The sequence below is a fragment of the Heterocephalus glaber genome, unplaced genomic scaffold (genome assembly GCF_053883595.1).
Source record: "Heterocephalus glaber isolate CG9 unplaced genomic scaffold, H.glaber_assembly_v1.0 deba00000546, whole genome shotgun sequence".
NCBI lineage: Eukaryota > Metazoa > Chordata > Mammalia > Rodentia > Bathyergidae > Heterocephalus > Heterocephalus glaber.
In genome coordinates this window covers 43,762,107-43,781,850 of record NW_028258147.1, presented here as the reverse complement: position 1 = coordinate 43,781,850, position 19,744 = coordinate 43,762,107, and the positions used below count along the sequence as shown (strand labels likewise).

Below are 19,744 nucleotides of genomic sequence, written 5' to 3'. Positions count from 1 at the left end.
GTTATGTACACAGTGACATATTTTTTGTCAACTTGTAAAATTTCAGGCAGATAATTCTAACTTACTGCCTTTGAACAGAAAATATTACAGGAGAACATTGTCATAATTATTAATGTGTCCACTCACCAGAGATTACTGTTATCTTTGGTACCTATTCAAATTCAATAGTTATTACTTTGCTTCATGTTTTATGCTGAGTGACGTATTTGTAGCCATGTGAAATATGAAAAGAAGCAGCACAGGGTAGAAGGGAGACAGGGAGAAGGATGGAGAACTAGAAATCCTGAATGACCTGTGTGACCTTTCCTGTGACCCAGTCGAGATGAGCCACCATTGTTTTGGTGGCTCCCTCCCTCCCTTTGTTGACGAGAGAAACAGTGTAAGTATTCAGAGCCCTGTGAAGACTTTCACTCAAGCTGTTTCTTTCTCCTTCATTATTGTGTTCTGTCTTGCAGTTAAGATATCCATCCTGTTGTCTTATAAACAGATATTTACATTTGATAGATTACACATGAAAGCCAGAAGAGAGATGGATTGCAAATAAAAATATTGAATTTTCATATGGTGTGTGCTATAATGTGCATAAAAATTGCATTCCAGACTGGGGATTTGGCTCAGTGGTTTTGCCGCCTACTGCGCAAGTGCAAGGACCCAAGTTCGATCCGCGGTACCAAAAAAAAATTGCCTTCCACATGATCCAACTGCAAGTATACATACACATCACCTTTGAAAGCAGGATGACATTCATTTACTCATTTGTTTCCTAAGCATCTAATAGGTGCCAGACTTAAGAGATACAATGCTGAAACAATGAAAAAAACCTAAATAAAAATAACCAAATTCCTATATTCATGAAGTGTGAAGACACATATGTACTCCAGTGCAGAGAGAAGCACACAAAGCCCAGACCCTGGGAAACTTACAGATGAGGTCAGTTTCTTCAGTTCTAAGGATACACGAGAATACGTACACTGACATGCTCATCATTAAGGCTCTTGTGTGGAGAATGAATGTGTGATGTTTGTGCACAAGTGTGAAGAACAGTGAGCTTGTGGCTGGAACAGCTGAGGTTGGAAGTAGTGTGCTTATGGGTTGGAAAGGAGAGGGCACAGCAGATTTGAGGGGAACTGAGTTTTGGGAAGATGTGTTTAGGAGGTACATCTAACGGAACTCAGCGGCTGGTTTAATGTGAATGATAAAGGAGGGAAAAGGTGTATGATGTCTGCTGTATTTCTGCCTTGGGTAAACAGGTGAACAAAATCCTGGGAAGATGCGACTTCCTGTAGTGGTGTGTATACTTTGAAGAGCTGTTTTTGAGACATGAACATTAAGCTGTTAAATAGGCTAAGAATAATGATCCAGAGATAGGATGGGAAGCAATACATGCAAGTAAAACCATAAACTATGTTTATATGGCTCAGATTGAGTGAACAGAATCTGGTTCCTAGTGGGTGGCAGTGAGATTTGATAAACAATAATATTCAGTGGCAAAATAAATGAGGGAGAACCTGGAAAAGAACTGAAAAGGGGTTCTCATGGTACCTACAGAAGTAGAAGAGTAAGTGTCATAGACACCAAGTGGCAGTTTCTTGACAGAAGGAATGGCAAACACAGGTCTTTTAAGAAGAGAATTAGGAATGTTCCCTGGGTTTTAACATAAATGGCACTGGATGTCTGTGCTAGTGTTAAAAGTCACCTGAATGGAGTCAGGGAGGCAGAAGCATGACTAAAGTGGACTACAGTAAGGAAATGGCAAGAATGACATATAGGACTGTCAGAAAACTCGGAAAGTTAAAAAGAGAAATTATGTTCAAATACGGATGTTTACACCATGTTTAAAGATTGAAGAAAATAATTGAGACAGTTTAAAATATAGCAAGAGATAAGACTCCAACATGGCTAAAAAGAGGAGAAGTCACAGACACAGAGAAGAGGAAAGACTCAGAGAAGATAAACTGAACAAAGGTGTTTGGAAGAAGGGGATGGATAGAACATCTTGATGCACAAATCTATTTCAAGGAAGAGACTTGTAGATGAAAGAAAATACAAGCATAGAAGTTTAGAGGAGGTGAAGCAGCCTGACAGGACGGCCTGCAGGGCCTCAGCCCATGCCCTCCATGGGAACTGCCGTTTTGAGAAGTCCCCACGTAGCTAGGAGGACCCAAGCAGTGCGGCAGAGTCGAGGTGCACAGGGGAGATTTGGGTACACGGGCCCTCTGCCTCATTGCTCCCTCTTCAAACAGAGGACACTGCAGCCCCGCAGCATTTTTTGCCAGCACACACCCAGAGAGCTGCTCCCTCTTCACCTGACCCTTCCTGCTCAGAGTCTGAGCAAGAAAACAAGTTAACGCTACTTGTGTGTGGAGTCCTCAAAACTGGACCCCGAGCACACCTGACTCACCACTGGAAACCTGTAATGTATCCCGTGCAAACTGGGACATTCATCTGGCACCCAGAGCTAACATTTTTCTGGTCTGAGTCCGTGCTCAGCATCCTGGGCTCACCTAGCCTACACTGAGCTCTCACTGCCCTGCTCCGATTCCAGACCCTCTGAAGTCTGCCTGACATGTAACACCAGTCTTCAGGAAACTGGTGTTACACAGGGTGTTCCCGGGACCGGAGGTAGAGTCGAGTCTGCACCCGGAATTTGCCAGAGCCCCAGACACAGTCCCTGCATAACACAGTAGGACAGGCCTCTGCCTGGTAAGCAGGAAAGGTTTAGAGCTGGTTCTTCTGTCCAGCACCCCAGACACCTGTGAGACCCCCCCCCCCAGTGCTCTGAACCCTCCCTGAGCTTGCAGAAAAGTGCCAGCATCAGTCTTAGGCATATTTATTTCTCTGAGCATTCATAGGGCTGAAAGCCCACAAGAGATTCCACACAGTCCTGGGAGCCTTGCCACAGACTTCGGAATATGCATCGGGTGCCCAGCATTGGTCCCCAGCCAGAAGAAATCCACAACAGGAACCTCAGAAACAAGGCCCCACACTCTCCCAGTCCAGTTTCCCACCTTTAACAGCTGCCCCAAACAGGGGACTAAAGAAAGAGGACCTTGAATTGAGTATCCGCCGTGCAAACTCACCCTGTGCAGAGGGAAAAGAGGAATGGGCCCTGTGAGATCCGTACTGGCCTGTGGAACGTACCCTGCTTGAATACACAGGAACTTTCTCCTCTTTTTTCTCCATTATGGGCACATGTTTTGATTTTTCACTATTTTTTTTCTTTTGGTGGAGGTTGGAGTTTACCACCCATTCTCTCGTTCTTGGCTTTCAATATTATTTTGTTTTATTTGTCTGATAGACCCTCTTTTTATTCTCTCTCTCCACCTTCTTTTCTCTTTCTTTCAACCTATTCACTTAGTGTTCTTTCCTTCTTTCCCTCTATTTTAATCTCCACTTCCTACTATTTGTCCTTTCCTAGGTGATTGTTAGTTACTGTTATCTGATATCACTAATTTCCCTTTACTACTTAACAGGTTCTTCTGCATCAGTCTTAACCACATTCTTCACATTTAGCATTGCTTTATTTTTCATAATCTATTTTCTTTCTTTTTTCCTTTAAATTTATTAGTACATTTTAGGTATACACTACAGTTACATTCATCATTGGGACCTTGCTTCACACTACCATACCCATACCATTTACTTTTATGAATCTATAGTTAGTCAGCTATATCTCACTATTGCTGAATACTGCTCAGAAATCAATACAAATAACAAACTCACTGAGAGAGAAATCAGGGAGACAACAAGTTTCACAATAGCTTCAAGAAAAGTGAAATATTTAGGAATCAGTGTAACAAAGGAAGTGAAAAACCTATATACTGAAAACTATAGTAATCTGAACAAGGAGATCAAAGACAACATCAGAAAATGGAAAGATATTGTTGGATAGGTAGAACAATATGGCCATACTTCCAAAACTGTTTACAGATTTAATGCAATCCCTATGAAATCCCAACAGCATACCTCACAGAACTAGAGAAAAAAGTCCTAAAATTCATATAGAGCTGGAAGATTCTTAGAATAGCAAAAGCAACTCTGGGCAACAAAGGCAAGGCAGGGGGCCTCACAATCCTTGACTTGAAATTATACTACTAAGCTACCATGTTAAAAACAGCATGGCACTGGCAAAAAGACCCAAGGAGTGATGGAACAGAATAAAAAATGCAGAAACGACTCCAAGCACACACAGCTGCCTTACCTTCAGAAAGGGGCCAAACACTTTCACTAGAACAACAAAGGTAGACTCTTTAGAAAATGGTACTGGAAAAATCACCTTTCTACATCCTGAAGATTAAACCTAGACCCATGTCTCTCACCATGCACTAAACTAAAAAATGGATCAAAGATCTAAATGTTAAAACAAACAATCTGTGGGAAGATAGAATAGGGAAACTGCTTGAAGACATAGGTGTGGGCAAAGACTTTATGAACAAAAGCACAATCATACAGGAAATATTATAATCAACAACTTGCATGACATCATATTAAAAAGCTTTTTCACAGCAAACAACAAAACAAAAATAACTACCAGCAGAGTAAAAAGACAACCCACATAATGGGAATAATTTTTTCCAATTATTTCTCAGACAAAAGACTAATATCTAGAATATGTAAAGAACTCAAAAAAAAATCAGACTCTCCCTCCTTTTTTACCCAATCCAAAATGGATATCTCAAATGAATAGACACTTTTCAAGTGAAGAAGTAGAAACAGTGAATAAATATTTGAAAAAATGTTCAACATCACTGGTCATTCAAGAAATGCATAAAACATTGAGATTCCATCTCACTCCAGAAAAAATGGCTATTACCAAGAAATCAATAACAAATGCTGGTGAGGCTGTAGGGGAAAAGGAACCCTTTCCCATTGCTTGTCGGGTGTAAATTGGAACAACTGGTATGGAAATGAGTATGGAGAGTTCTCAAAAAACTAAAATTAGAGGTTCCATTTGATATAGGTATTCCCCTTCTAGGTATCTACCCCAAAGAATTAAATGCATCACACCACAGTGATATATGCACACTCATGTTTATATCAGCACAACTTATAATAGCTAAATGTTGCAAACAGCCCATCAGTGGGTGAATGTGCCTAGCATGCATGAGACCCCGAGTTCAATCCACAGTACCAAAAAAAACACAAAAGGCAGCAAAAGTACAGTACCCTGAGAAAGGAGATGGAAGAGAACATCAGAAAGTGGAAAAATGTCCCCTGCTCCTGTATAGGCAGAACCCATTTAGTGAAAATGGCCATACTCTCAAAATGACTATACATATCCAATGCAATCCCAATCAAAACAACAACAGAATACTTCACAGACCTAAAGGCAACAATCCTAACATTCATATGGAATCTGGAGTGATCCAGAATACCAAAAGCAATCTTGGGCAAAAAGAGGAAAGCAGGACACAACACAGTACCTGACTTCAAGTTATATTGCCAAACAGCAGTAAGAAAAACAGCATGGTACTGGAACAAAAACAGACTCACGGATGAATGGAATAGAATAGAGGATCCAGAAACATCCTCAAACACATTTGATTTTTGACAAAAGGGCCAAAAGCATGTATCGGAGGAAAGAGAGCCTAATGAAGATATGGTGCTGGAAAACTGGATATCTGTTTGCAGAATACTGCGACTGGATCCATACCTTTCACCATACACACAGCTAAAATAAAATGGATCAAAGATCTAAACATTAAGACAAAAATATTGAATGTAGTAGAAAATAAAACAGGTAAGACACTTGAAGTCTTGGGTGTAGGGAAGGTCTTTCTAAACACAATCCCAGTTGAACAAGAAATAAGAGTAAGAATTAACAAATGCAATTATATCAAACTAAAAAGCTGCACAGTAAAGGAAACAACAGAGTGAAGAGACCACCTATAAAAATGGGAATATTTTTCGGCAGCTTAGAGGACTAATATTAAGAATATGTAAAAAAACTAAAAAAAATTAGGCGACCTAAAATAAAAGACCTAACCAAAAATATGGAAGTGAAATGAACAGACATTTCTCAGAAGTACAAGTGGTCAACAAACATATGAAAAAATGTTCAGCATTTCTGAACAGCAGAGAAATGGAATTTAAGAGTGCCAAGCTTTCATCTTACACTTGAAAGAATGGTGATCATCAAAAATTCAAAGCATAACAAATGCTGGCATGGCTGAGGTGAAAAAGCAACCCTCTTTCATTGGTTGGTGGGAATATAAACCAGTATAATGATTATGGATATCGGATTTCTTAAAGAACTAAAATTAGAAATTCCATATGACCCAGTTATTCGCCTTCTAGGTATCTTTCCCAAAGAGCTAAAGATAACATATTACAACCATAAATGCATACCAATGTTTATAGCAGCAGAATTAATAATAGCTGTAATCCTGTAATCAGCCTATGTTATCTGACTAAAGACAACTGGACAAAGGAAATATGTTATCTATACATAATGGAATCTACTCGGCTATAAGGAAAGATAAATTCAGGACATCTGGAGGAAAATGGATGCTCCTGGAAAATAAGACATAGAGTGAAATAAATCGGACATACAAGCTTATATGCAGTATGATATCTCTCATTTGAGTAAGGCAAAGTACAGAGAGAGAATAATAAATGCTGAAAAGAAGGAAACAAGGGCATAGATCTGCAAATGGGAAGGGGTCCAGAACAATGAAGGGAGACAGGAGAGGAGAAGGGGGAGGAAGAATAATTAAGATATACCTTGTTCAAGAGGAACCTAGTAAGGGCCGGGGATTGAGCTCAGTAGTGCCACCGCCTGCCTCACAAGCGCAAGGTCCTGAGTTTGATCCCAGGTACCAAAAAAAAAAAAAAAAGAAAAGAGGAACCTAGTGACTGCAATGAATATAAACATTATATGTGATAAATATGAGCTAATAATAATGAGGAAAGAGTATTGGGGGGGAGGTGGGTGAGAATAGGATTAAAATAAAGAAGCTGTCCTATGTACATGTATGCACTCCCCAAGCTGAATGTAAACTTCATGTACAGCAAACATGTATTAATAAAAATGTTTAAAAAGAACGAGATTGGGGTGGTGGGAGGGGAAGGGGAAAGGAAAAAAGGGAAAGGAAAAATTATGAGAAAAGAAAAAACTGGAAATGAAATCTATGTAAATAGGGAAGGGTGCACAGGTAATGGGGAAAAAATAAGAACCAAGATGCATCATGTACACGTACAAGCACCCAGTGATAAATGTAAACGAATTGAATACCTAAAATGTACCAATAAAAGAACTTAAGGGAAGAGAAAAAAGAACAGGGTTAATTGATCTGTTAGCTTTCTCAAGAATGTGATGTACAAATTGGCTTAGGAAAAGAACTCTACTCATTCCATTCTCGTAGAGAAGGAGGTGTGTTGGTTGAAGGTGGCAGAGCAGAATATATTTGAACTCAAAGCATAGAGTTGTGTCCCGGCCCGCGGGTAAGTCAACGAAGACCCTAGAGGGGGAGCGAGGATGAGAAGGGACAGGGGACACGAGAGATGGAGACAAGACAGGTTTCTGATCAAGTCTTCTCCTTCATCCTTTGAAGGAGTCCCGTCCCGCAGGGGCTCGGGCCTCGGCGCCATCTTGGCGTCCCGCAGGGGCTCGGGCCTCGGCGCCATCTTGGCATCCCGCAGGGTATTTACAAACTCCTCACTCCGAGGGAGAGTGATCAACCCTTCCTCCGATCGGAGAGCTATCTCCCCGACCTGGATGGCTTGAGCCACCACCGGATCTTTGGTTTTCTGAGAGATAATGTCATTAATAAGATTCCAATAAGAAAATGCAGTGATCGGGACCTTTCCTGGTCCGCAAGTAGCATAATAATCTTTAAGGGCCTCCCCTACTCGTTTCCATCACCTCTCGTCAATGGTACCCTTGGCGGGAAACCAAGGGCAGAGATCTCTAATATAATAAAAAAATTTCAGCAATTGTTTGACTGTAACCTTTACCCCTCGTGCCTGTAATGTCTCCTTGAGACCTTGCACGAACAATTCGTGCTGACTAATGCCCTGTCCCATAATCGCTGCTCAACTTACCGAGGTGCGAAAAAGACGGCAGGTTTACGTCAATTGCAAGCCTCTCTTGTGTCGAGTGTGCTCTTTGTTCCTCAATCTTAATCTTAGGGCCCCTGAGCAGCATCCTTCACTGGATCCCCCGTTCTCTGGCCCCACGTTGGGCGCCACTTGTCCCGGCCCGCGGGTAAGTCAACGAAGACCCTAGAGGGGGAGCGAGGATGAGAAGGGACAGGGGACACGAGAGATGGAGACAAGACAGGTTTCTGATCAAGTCTCGTTTATTGCGGAAGCTGCTACAACATATATACCGTAGGGCTAGAGGGGAGGAGCGAGAGGAGGGTACTGGGGCTACTTCCTTGTTGCCGGGTAGATTTGCAGCAGGCCCGGATATGTCCGTAAAAGGCACTCAAGAGTTCTAGCGGGGGTCAAGGCCCCCCACAGAGTTGTATGTTTTGAAAAGTTCTTATTGTATAGACAATAATAAATTTAACATTTTATAACTTCTAAAATACAGAGCAATGGAAATTATAGGATTTTTAGTACTTTATGGCACTTGTATAGCAATATTTAAGAATCCTTTTAAATACTAATGGGAAAAATTTATATTTTTAATCCATCTGCATAGCATCTGTTTTATTCAGTTTATTTGTTGAGCACCCACCACAAAAGACTGTCTTGTTAAACTCTCACGAATCTTTACCAGTAAATTCTAACAGATAAAATTGTTTGGGGATTTATTCATCAAACGCATTGAAGAGGAGATGAAGATATGTAAACATATTAATAATTGTATTAGGTAGGGAGACCTTGAAAACTTACCATAGTTTATTACAGTTTCGCTTTCTTATGACCTATCTTTCATTTATTTTTCCCCAATACATTGTTATGAGGCCTGTATTTCTTACTTTGTACTTTGTAAGGCTGTCTGAATAAAAAATAAATAATATTTGCTATGATCAAAGTGATAATCTTTATTTGGATATAATTACCTGCCACATATTCAGCTGGCAACTACTAGCAAAATTTTAATGAGATCTGTAAAGATTTATATATGCTTGAATATTTCAATATATTTCTTCAGTATATGATGCATTTTCTCTGATTACTTGTCATTTTAAGTTTGACAGGTGAGAATCAATGAAGATGTTTCAGAGCTGGTCAGCCATTTTGGTTGTTGGATTCATTCTTCTGGAATCAGAAGGAAGGCCAATGAAAGAAGCTGGATATGGCTTTAAGTTCTATCAACCTCTGCCAAGATTGCGACATAAGGTACAGTCCACATTCTGAGTCCATCTGTCCTCTCTACCAGTTAGAACTTAAGCTTTTGGTTTTCAGGCTGTTACTTAACAGCACTTATTTTACAACATTTTCAGTGACTTCCATTTTATAAAGCATCATATTTTCAAACAAGGAATATCAGAAAATTTGTAAATTTACTATTGTTGGAATTAAATATTTATTAAGGAAGAACAAAGATGGGCCACCTAAAATATGTACTTAATTTTTGCATGCAGTAGTAGAAATAGACCTATATAATAAATAGATTAAGACCTCATCAGATAATTTGTGTTATTTACATAGTAAGTTTAAATTTGGGATATTTCAAGCTAAAAATAAAGTATTATATTCTGGAGTTTGCCATAAAGATAAAACATCTGCCTATACCTATCTCTCTTTATATAAGTTAGCCAAAAATTGGGTTTCATACAAATTATTGACTGTTTTTACTTCATCAAAGACATAATTTTAAGTCATCTAATTTGAAATTAAAATTATATGCCGGGAAAATACTTCACGTTAAACATTTTCAATTATAAAATAATAGTCATGTTATAAATCATATAAGCACTTATAATAAATCAGACTATTGCTTTCATTTTGATAATAGACCATAATGCTCAAAATATATGCAAGAAATATTTTTTTAGGTTCAATTAAATTAATAATACATTTTACTTTGGACCTAAGGAATTTCTTTTTTTTTTTTTTTTTTGGTACCGGGGCTCAAACTCGGGACCTTGCGCTTGCGAGGCAGGCACCGGAACCACTGAGCTAAATCTCCGGCCAAGGACCTAAGGAATTTCTGACAATCCCTTCTAGAGATGCCCATCTGGCTTTCTGCCTGTCCTTTGAATAGGGAGGACATGTCCCAGAGATTTCCCTACAGGATCTCAGGGAACAGAGTTGTGGGAGCAGAGGACAACTCAGCTCTTATAGGTGATGAAGACAAACGCCCACGGCCCTTCTTCAGTAGACTTTTGGCCAGTTTGTCTGACTAACTGTCATACTGTCCATACTTTCCCCTTTCTGGCCCAAGACTCTACTCCTGTGGATTGGCTAAAGCATCCTACAATCACCGCTGCTGTAGTAGGACTCTGTCACATTGAGACCTGAGATAGGCTCTGTCAGAGCCAGTGTAGCAAGTTACAGCAGAGCTCTTGGAGCTCTTTGGACCAAATATGCGCAGAGTAGTTAATCTATTCTATCAAATGTGTTCCCTCTGTCTTTCCCACTGCTTTAAATATAGCAATGATGGTGTCAAAATATTCACCATGCAAATGGTCTTATGTCACACCTACTCATCCAAAACCTACTTCAGAGAGGCTCAAATATTTTTCTTTTGGTACCAGGAATAAAACTCAGGGCCTCTCACTTGCCAGGCAGGCACTCTGCCACCGAGCCACATCCCCAGCCCTCAAATATTAATTTAATCTTTTTTTTTTTTAGTAGTTCAGAGAATCAAACCCAGGGCCTCACACATGCTAGGCAAGCTCTCTATGACTGGGCTACACCTTCAGCCCAATTTAATTTATTTTAAAACTATACAAAATGATAAAATATTACATGTGCTTCTTTTTGGTGCTAGGGATCAAACCTGGGGCCTTATGTGTGTTCTAACACTATAGTATGTCCCTAGCTCTCCTCCTATGCTAACTTAAGGAAAGTGGAGACCTGAAATATAACACCTCTCTTGGTCATTAAAACTAAACATCCTACATTTTATATATTTTTAATGTTGTCTGTGTGGTCTTCAGCTTTTTATGGTCTGGATAAAAAATAATCCCCAAAAGACTCCTGTGTTCAGAGGTGGGTCTTTTGAAAGGGGATTAGGTCATGGGGTACTAACCATCACTGAGCACTGATGAGTTCTCAGCTGAATGTGCTATCAGGAAGTAAGTCTACTTGAGAGAAGCAGGTAGCTGGGGGCAGAACTTGGAAGGGAATGTCTCCTCCTCTCTCTCTCTGATTCCAGTATGCCTGGGGGTAAGCAGATTTCCTCTCCCATGATGCACTGCCTCACCTCAGCCCCAGACATGAGACAGCTGACCAGAGACTGAAACCTTTGAAGCTGTGAACCAAAATAAATCCTTCCTCTTGTAAACTGTCTCTCTCAGATATTTTGTCACAGAGATGGAAAGCTGTCTATTAAAAAGTCAGATATGTTGTTTATGCCCTCTGATAGAGATGTAATAAGGAAAGAGTAAAGATTTATGAAAAATTTCTGCAAAAAACCCTAAGTGGCAGCAGAGCTAAGATATTTTAAAAAGATAATACTTCACTGACTTCGTTTAACAAAAAAATGAGTAGTCAAGGGTGCTCTACAGTCTGCCTCTAACTGGCTCAGTTGGTAAGGGAGAATTTAAGTGGTCTTCCTGAACACAATTTTTAGGAACCAGCTGGGACCTAGCCTTGGGATTTTGATTCTCTGCTTTGCATTTCATTACCACAGGAGATAGCAAAAGCTGCAGCCAGGAACCTGAGAACATGCCAGATTTTCATGGCCAGTATCTGACCACTCCTGCTCTGGAAACTGACCTCAGTTTGCAGTACAGTTCCCACCCATCTTCTCCCCCATGGCCTCCTCTGTGTAGGTTACCTGAATCCACTAAGAAGTATCTGGAGATTTTATCTTCAAAGACTTGCTTCAGCAGGCGGGGTCTGTCTAATACCTGAGGGGTCTGATTCTTTGCAGGGGTAGCCTCTGACAAAGCATCTAAGCCATCCTGGATAATGTTGTAAGGAAAGGGGTGCATGGGAGGAGGGATCCCACCCTCAGTCAGTCTCTTTTGGGACTTGGGGAGCTGAGGTGCCAGGGAGTGCAAGCCTTCCAGCAAGCTGTGGTGCAGGAGTTTAGCCATGCAGGGCAGCTTCTCCTGCTCTTTTTTAGCTGTGATGCACATGAAGACTGTCTGGGGCTCTTCTCTTCTCGCACCAGCTCTGCTGATGAATGACATAGCATTCAGGCTTTTAGCAAGTAGCTTCTGTGCTTCTTTAAATGAAAAGCTATGAGTTTTTAGGAGATTTGATTTCTTACTTTCCTTATTAAAATTATCAACCAATGCATATAATTCTGACAGCTGTGAGAGAAACAAAAGGGAGAAGTTATGAGATGAATGAAAATATAATCTGATAGACCCAGAACCCTAGAAAAATAGGAGAAAAAATAGCCAAGGAAACAGAAGCATTTACTTTTGGAAAATATTTTTGACTAAACCAAGTCAGTGGTGGCAATATGGAATAGAAAATAGAAGTCTGAATCTGAGATCTATTTCCCAAAAGATGAATTATTCAGACACATCTTTAACTCTCCATTAGAAAATAAGCTGGATATATTTGGATTTGAGAGTTTTTGAGATCTTTCCCACTCTGAAATTCTATGCATGAGTATGGCCAGAGATAGCCCCAGGGAACAGGGTGGTAGGGAGTGGGAGCTCTGCTTGTTATGAATACCAACACATTTCTTCTAAGGAAGAAAGGCACCTGACCATTCAGATATGACAGTTTCAGCCTTGTGTCAGGAGCTCAGAATGTTCAGCAGTGAAGGGCAAAGAATGCTGTAAGAGTTGCAATTTGCTAGAAGAGCTCACCAAAACAATTGGTTACATGCATGGAGTATTTGAGAATAGTTATTGGCAAATTATTTTTAAATTATTATTTCTCAGAATACAGTTTTCCAATTAAAATCCTATGTTAAAAGAACGGGATCTTCTTCCCAGAGCATCTTGCCTCCTACCTCATCACTCTCAAGTGGCTTCTTCGTCTGTTCAATTGGAAGGCCAAAGAGGCCACGTTCTCAGGCTGGGTCATTGGTCTGGGGATGTGGGTCAGCAGTAGAGCATTTGCCTAGCATGCCACACCTGGGTTTGATCACTAGCACTACAAAAAAAGCAGGGGGAATTGAGTTGTTTGGACCAATGCAGTGTTTCCTTTTAATCCCAGCCAGTTCTATTGAAAGAGCAATAAGTAGAAAGTAAATTGAAGTTAGCAACTGGCTCTTTAAAACTGATTACCATCATCAAGGAACGAGTACATACATGCTCTCTTGCACACAGGAAAGCTTCTTTGTTTTGTTTGGACAAAATTGAAAGGAAATTGTGGTAATCCCATGGCTCCCTGGTGTCAACTTTTTAAACTCTTGAATGTAGCATTTCCCTGTACAATATCATAGGATTTAAGTACACACTGAACACCTTTGGTGAGACTCTGCTGACTGGCTGTCTTTAGCTGGATTGGCACCTCTCAAGAGGGACATTGTGTGGGATTTTATTCTCTACTTCCTAAAAAACATAAAAATCAAAGATCAGATAAACTACAAAGAATGTTATGCTTCTTAAGTCTTCAGGACTTTTTAAAAAAATTTTTCTTTTATTGGTACATTTTAGGTATACAATACAATGACATTCATCATTGGAAATTTGCACCTTTACTTACTCTCTTGGTTCTTATTTTTCCCCATTACACTGCCCTCCTTTCAACCCCACCATCCCTCCCTATTTACAAAGACTTTGTTTCCATTTTTTGATTTTCTCATATTGATTCCATTCCCTTCTTTCTTTCTCCTACTCCTCCAACTTTGGCTTGCCCTTTGCCCTTTTTCCTCCTATTTCACATTATTTATTATACCTTTTAGTCCTTATTTATACTTTCAGGCTCTCACAGTAGAGCAACTATTCAGTATTTACATGTCTGTCCTATTTATTTCACTTAAGACTATCACCTCAATGTGCATCCATTTAGCTGTAAATGTCTCTAATTTTTCATTATTTATGGCTGAGTAGTACTCCATTTCATTAAAAGAACAAAATTTTCTTTATTCAATCTCCAGTTGATGGGCATTTGGATGGTTTCAAACTTTTAGATATTAAAAATTGGGCTGCTATGAACATGGGTGTGCATATGTCACTGTGGTATAATTCTTTTAATACTTTAGGGAAGATCCCCTGCATGGGAATAGCTGGGTCAAAAGGGACAGCCAGTTTTAGTTCTTTGAGGTATCTCCATGCTGATTTCTACAGTGGCTGCACCAGTCTACACTCCCACCAGCAGTGGAGCAGTATTGCTCTTTCCCCACAGCCTGCTAGCATTTGTTATTGGTTGATTTCATGGTAACAGTCATTCTATCTGGGGTGAGGTGGAATCTCAGTGTGGTTTTCATTTGCATCTCTCAAATGACCAGTGATGTTGAACATTTTTTCATATGTTTATTTGCTATTTTTACTTCCTTGTGTGAGAAATGTCTGTTCATTTCATGTTCCCATTTTTGGATTGGGTCTTTAAATTTGGGAGGTCAGATTTTTTAAAGTTCTTTATAGATTCTAGACAGTATACGTTTGTTTGAGGAACAGCTGGTGAAATTTTTTTTCCCACATTGTGGGTTGTCTCTTCACACTGTTGGTGGTTTCTCTTGCTGTGCAGAAGCTTTTGATTGTTTCTGCTAATTCAGGGGCAAATTATATTTTGTTCATAAAATATCTACACCAATGTCTTCAAGAGTTCTACCTAACCTCTCTTCCAGCCAGTTAAGCATTTCTATTTTAATCTTTAGATCTTTACACCATTTTGATTTTAGTTTAGTGCATGGTGAGAGTTATAGGGCTATATTTAATCTTTGGCAAGTTGAAACACAATTTTTCCAGCACCATTTATTAAAGAGGCTATCTTTCTTCCAGTGAGGGTATTTGGCTCCTTTGTTGAAGATGAGGTGGCCGAGTGTCTCTGGAGTTGTTTCTCCATCTTCTAAGCTGTTTCACTGGTCCTCAGGTCTGTTTCTTTGCCTGTACTATGTTGTTTTTACCACAGTAGCATTGTAGTATAGTTTAAAGTTGAGGACAGTGACACCCCCTACCTTGTCTTTATTGCCTAGAATTGCATTTGCTATTCTAGCTCGCTTCTTGTTCCAAATGAATTTTAGATTGTTTTCTCAAGGTCCACGAAGTATGCTGCTGAGATTCCAATTGGGATTGGATTGAATCTATATAGCAGTTTTGGAAGTATGGCCATTTTCACTATGTTGATCCTTCCTACCAGGAGCAGGGATGTCTTTCCATTTTTTGATATCATCTTCAATCTCTGTTTCATAGTGCTATAGTTATCAGAGTAGAGGTCTTTCATTTTTTTTGCTAGATTCATATCTAGGTGTTTCAGTTTTTTGGATGCTATTGTGAAAGAAATTGTTTGCCCTATTTCTCTCTCAGTGAGTCTATTCGCGTAGAGGAAAGCTATTGATTTTTGTGTGTTGACCTTGTATCCAGCTACTATACTGAATGTGGTTACTAAATCTAGAAGACTTTTGGTGGAGTTCTTGGGGTCTTCTATGTAGAGTATCATGTCATCTGCAAATAATGACAATTTGACTTCTTCATTTCCTATCTTTATTCCTTTTATTTCTTTCTCTTGTCTTATTACCATGACTAATGTTTCCAAAATTATATTGAACAGGAGAGGTGATAGTCCATTGTCCATTTATATTTCTTCTTCTGTGAAGTGTCTGTTCATTTCACTTGCTCATTTTTTTTGATTGTGTCTTTTATTTTTGGCACTCTAAGTTTTTGAGTCCTTAACATATCCTAGCTATTAATCCTCTGTAGAGTAGGTGGTAAAAGTTGTTTCCCACTCTGTAGGTTGTCTCTTTACTCTGCTGGTTTTTACCTTTTCTGTGCAGAAGGCTTTTCATTTAATATATTCCCATTTGTTGACTATTGGTAGTATTTCTTATGCAATTGGGTTTTATTAAGGAAATCTTTGCCTATGCCCATGTCTTCAAGAGTTTTACCTATCTTATCTTCCAGCAGATTAAGCATTTCTGTTTTAGCATTTAGATCTGTGGCCTACTTTAATTTGATTTTAGTACAGAGTGAGAGATATAGATCAAGGTCATTCTTCTGCATGTGGGTAGCCAGTTTTCTCAATACCCTTTGTTAAAGAGTCTGTCTTTTCTCTAGTGTATATTATTGGTCCCTTTGTCAAAGACTAGCTAGCTGAAGGTGCTTGGGGTTGTTTCTGCATCTCCTATTCTACTCCATTAGTCAGTACTCTGTGTCTGTGCCAGTACCGTGCTGCTTTTACTACTGTGGCTTCGAATTATGACTTGAAGTCCAAGATTATAATACTTCCTTCCTTGCATTTTTTGCTCAGGATTGCTGTAGCTATCCTAGATCTCTTCAGTTTCCATATAGATTTTGGAATTATTTTTTCTAGGTCTGTGAAAAAAAGCTGATGGTATTTTGATGGGGATTGCATTAAATCTGTACATTACTTTTGGTAATATGGCTGGTGATGTTAGTTCTGCCTATCCAGGAGCAGGGGATGTCTTTCCATTTTCTACACTTTAAGCTCTCTTTTCAGAGCAATATAGTTTTTGTTATAGAGTGGAAAGACTCTGTTGCTAGTATGGAGATCTCTTTAGTTAGTGTCTGCTTCCCAATGATGTGATCATGGCCTTGGTTGTGTTTTGGTATTTATAAACCTCTTCAACCTATTTAGCTTAATAGGATCAGAGGCAGCCTCTATGTTGCAAGGACAGAATCCTGCTATGTTGGTATATCAACATCATTCCATCCAATATATGTCAGTCATGTACCTTGGAGCATGTTTTTTTTATTCTTTTATTGGTACATTTTAGGTATACATACGTTTACATTTATCATTGAGTGTTTGTACCTGAACATGATGTATCTTAGTTCTTATTTTTCCCCCATTACCTGTGCGCCTTCAACCCCCGACACTTCCCCATTTACATAGATTTTGTTTCCATTGTTTTTTCTTTTCTCATAATTTTTCCTTTCCCTTCTCTCTCCCCTTCCCCTCTCACCATCCCTACACCTTTGGACTTTTTCCTATTTCAAATTCTCAGTTATTCATTTTAATCATTTTAATCCTTATTTACACTTTCAGTTTCTCACACTAGAGAAACTATTCGGTATTTACACATGTGTGTCCTATTTATTTCACTTAAGAGTATAGCCTCAATATGCATCCATTTAGCTATAAATGACTCTAGTTTCTCATTCTTTATGGCTGACTAGTACTCCACTTTATAAAAAAACCAACATCTTCTTTACCCAGTTTCCAGTTGATGGGCACTTGGGCTGTTTCCAAGCTTCAGCTATTACAAACTGTGCTGCTATAAACGTAGGTGCTCATATATCACTGTGGTATGATTCTTCTAATTCTTTGGGGAAGATACCCAGTAGGGGAATAGCTGGGTCAAATGGGACCTCTAGTCCTAGTTCTTTGAGGAATCTCCATACTGATTTCCACAGTGGTTGCAGCAGTCTGCACTCCCATCAACAATGGAGAAGGGTTCCTTTCTCTCCACAGCCCTGCCAGCATTTGTTATTGGTTGATTTCATGATAGCAGCCATTCTTTCTGGGGTGAGGTGGAAGCTCAGTGTTGTTTTCATCTGCATCTCTCAAATGACCAGTGATGTTGAACATTTTTTCATATATTTATTTGCTGCTTTTACTTCTTTGAGAAATGTCTGTTCACTTCAGATGTCCATTTTTGAATTGGGTCTTTGAATTTGGGGGTCTGATTTTTTTCAGTTCTTTATATATTCTAGATTGCAGTCCTTTGTCTGAGGTACAGCTGCTAAAAATTTCTTCCCACATTGTAGGTTGTCTCTTAGCTCTGTTGGTAGTTTCTCTTGCAGTGCAGAAGCTTTTCAATATGATGAGGTCCCAGTTGTTGATTCTTTGTGCTAGCCATTGGAACCTGTTTTAACAATTTCATTCTTTTTAAATGACTGATAAAGACTGTGATATACTACTACTGACAGGTAGGCTAGGAGGTGATCGGTGGGGAAAGGAAAAAGGAATAGAAAAGGCAATGGGGTAGATCAGAAGGAAGAGAAGGGGAAAGGAGAAATAACAAAAGAAAGAGGAGATTAAACTCTATTCATATTATAACTGAAATGGAGGCCTGGTGAAGGGGAGGTTTGGGGATATTTGTGGGACCAGCAGAAGGGACATGGAGGCAGGGAAATGTAAGTGGAGATGGAGGGAAGGCTGGAACACAGTGAGCTTGGGTTTACATCCTCTGTGCAGTTTTGGTGTGGGTTACATTGACTAGCCCATGAAAGATACCGTTTAGATTAAAACATTGGCTAATTCTTGTTCTCCTTTTCACACATACAGACACCTTCTGTATATATGGTAGATGAAAGGAAAATAGGAATGAGAAAAGAATGCGAAAGAAAAATAGGAAAAAAAGAAGAGAGGAAAAAAAGCAATGGCAAAACAAACAACAACAAAATGCATGCAGCTGCAGAAACACAAAATTAAAGCACCCTCTCTGACCTGTTTGTATCACAGTCAGAATCCAACCAGTGGGCTCTTCCCTCCACATTCACAAGGGGCAGGCTGTGACCGGGGATGGAGGTGGGGTGAGGTGGGTCTGGACAGACTTCCCGCACCTCTGCTCACACTGGGCATCACTGTGCCCTCCAGTCCGCAGCCTGCTCCTCTGGTCTCCAAACTGCCTCCCCTAACCCCTGCCTTGAGCGAAGAGGCTAGGGGTCAGGACAGACCTCTGAGCCTGCTTCTTTGCTCCTGGCTGCACTCTGCTTGTCTTCTGTTGCACCTCTGCTAGAGTGGCTAGGGAGGGCATTGTCCTTGTCTCCTCGGGAAGTGGAGCTGCAGAGGATGCCGTGTGGCTGGCTGGTCGGTCACCCAGTCTTCTGCTGATTTCCTCTGGGCCTTCTCCATCTCATCTGTGCTCCCTTCACCGCATGGAAAACCCTGCACCTGCTCCTATGTTTGCCCTCCTGAGGCTCCTCTGAGGAGCATGGCTGGATGCCCCATGACTCAGCTGCAGATCTCCGTTGCTCTGCCCACAGTCTATCTGAAGTCCCGATGGGTGTGGGGCGAGGTCCTGCGCAGTCTGAGTGGTGGTGGTCAGCACTCTCAGTGCCTGGGGGAAGAGTGGGCCACTGGCTACTTCTGTACTGTCCCCGTTGCTTTTGTCCTCGGGCTGTCCCTGTTCACAGCTGTGGCCTGTTGTTCCCTGGCTGGGGCTCTCTCTTTCTCAGCATCCAAATCTGGGTCCCTAATCATGAGGTGGCACTTGTTTTCTGCTTTCCTGAGGGCCCAGTGGTACTCTCAGACCCTGCTCACCGGCCTCAGTTTCTCTGGTGCCTGTCGTCCCCCCAATACCTCATTTGCTGGGCTCCTTTTCCTGGTGAAGGCAGTGGCCTGGCCACCACTGAGATGCTGGAGGCTTCCTCAGGATGTTGGATCCCCTCCTAACATACCCTTTACACCATGTGTTATGGCCGTATCTAGATGTCCCCCAAAGCCTCATGTGCTCATAGGTGGGGCTTTTCAGAGGTGGCTGGATCTAGGGTGTGTGAGGCTGGGATTAAGGGAGTGATTACTACATTTGTCCACTGATTGGTTTGGAATAGTTCTGGGTGTGGATAATGGAAAGGTCCACCTGGGTGTG

At 40.5% G+C, this 19,744-nt stretch overlaps 1 long non-coding RNA gene across 4 annotated transcripts in view; it reads left to right on the top strand.

Moving 5' to 3' along the window:
- Window positions 1-19,744, top strand: part of LOC101697576 (uncharacterized) — a 126,250-nt gene that overhangs the window by 75,403 nt on the left and 31,103 nt on the right. For 3 of the 4 annotated variants that reach the window (XR_015448795.1, XR_015448794.1, XR_015448796.1), the window contains one exon: window positions 9,142-9,291. This is a non-coding gene — a long non-coding RNA (uncharacterized LOC101697576). The remainder of the gene's footprint in view (window positions 1-9,141; window positions 9,292-19,744) is intronic. The other variant, XR_015448793.1, reaches the window with a different exon arrangement.